Consider the following 779-nt stretch of genomic DNA (forward strand, 5'->3'; position numbering starts at 1 on the left):
AGCAGAAGATTTGGCTGCCTGAAGCGGCCATGATGCCAATATTATGTTTCATTGTATTGATATGTTATATTGACCTTTGATTCTTTTGAAGGTTTGAATGTATGTTGGCTGTCCTGGAAGGGGACTGTGTGGGGTGACCCCCAAAAGTAAAGGGTTTCTAGCTGCCAAGAGGGCAGGTGCCCAACTGAGCAGGGAAGGGTGCCCATCAGGTTTTGGTCACTGTTGAGAGACAGTTGAGCAGCCTGTGTACTGCTTGCAGGCCTGTGTGACCATGCCCATATCAAGGGTAGTATACTGGAAAGGGCCTGTTTAGAATAGAAGGTCTAAGGCATGGTTATGCATAGAAAGAAGGTTTAATGTCAACAATTACTGTTTTGTTATAACTCTGAAAAATAATTGGCAAGGAAAGTCAGAAAATCTTAGAGTAGATCAGTATGTTTTTCTCCTTATGTAATTCCTCCAAAATCTGGCAATGCTAAATAATACATTTCTTTGCATATATTCAATAAGACTGGTTCCTAATAGTGGTTTTATTAACGGAAAACTTTGACTGGAGTATCAGGTTTTAAAGAGCCCTGTCTGAGCTCTAAAGACTTGAAGCCACTAAGAATGCCACGAAGAAAGCCTGGTATCCTGCTCGGGAGCCCTGAAGATGGCTGGCGCTGGAGCGTCAGGCCCATGCCCTACCATCACTGGCGGTTGGTAAGAGTAGAAGGGGAGCAGTAAAGATGCCTCTGCATCCCTGCGGAACCCCCACACACTCTGGGCCGCAACAAGAA

The 779-nt window shown here is 44.9% G+C and overlaps 1 long non-coding RNA gene across 1 annotated transcript in view; it reads left to right on the forward strand.

The window, feature by feature from the left end:
* Positions 1 to 6: 6 nt before the first annotated feature.
* LOC102767676 overlaps positions 7 to 779 on the forward strand; it is a 14,405-nt gene continuing 13,632 nt past the window's right edge. Inside the window, exons 1-2 of the long non-coding RNA XR_435625.2 lie at positions 7 to 232; positions 286 to 289. This is a non-coding gene — a long non-coding RNA (uncharacterized LOC102767676). The remainder of the gene's footprint in view (positions 233 to 285; positions 290 to 779) is intronic.

This window comes from Myotis davidii, unplaced genomic scaffold (genome assembly GCF_000327345.1).
Source record: "Myotis davidii unplaced genomic scaffold, ASM32734v1 scaffold698, whole genome shotgun sequence".
Classification (NCBI taxonomy): domain Eukaryota; kingdom Metazoa; phylum Chordata; class Mammalia; order Chiroptera; family Vespertilionidae; genus Myotis; species Myotis davidii.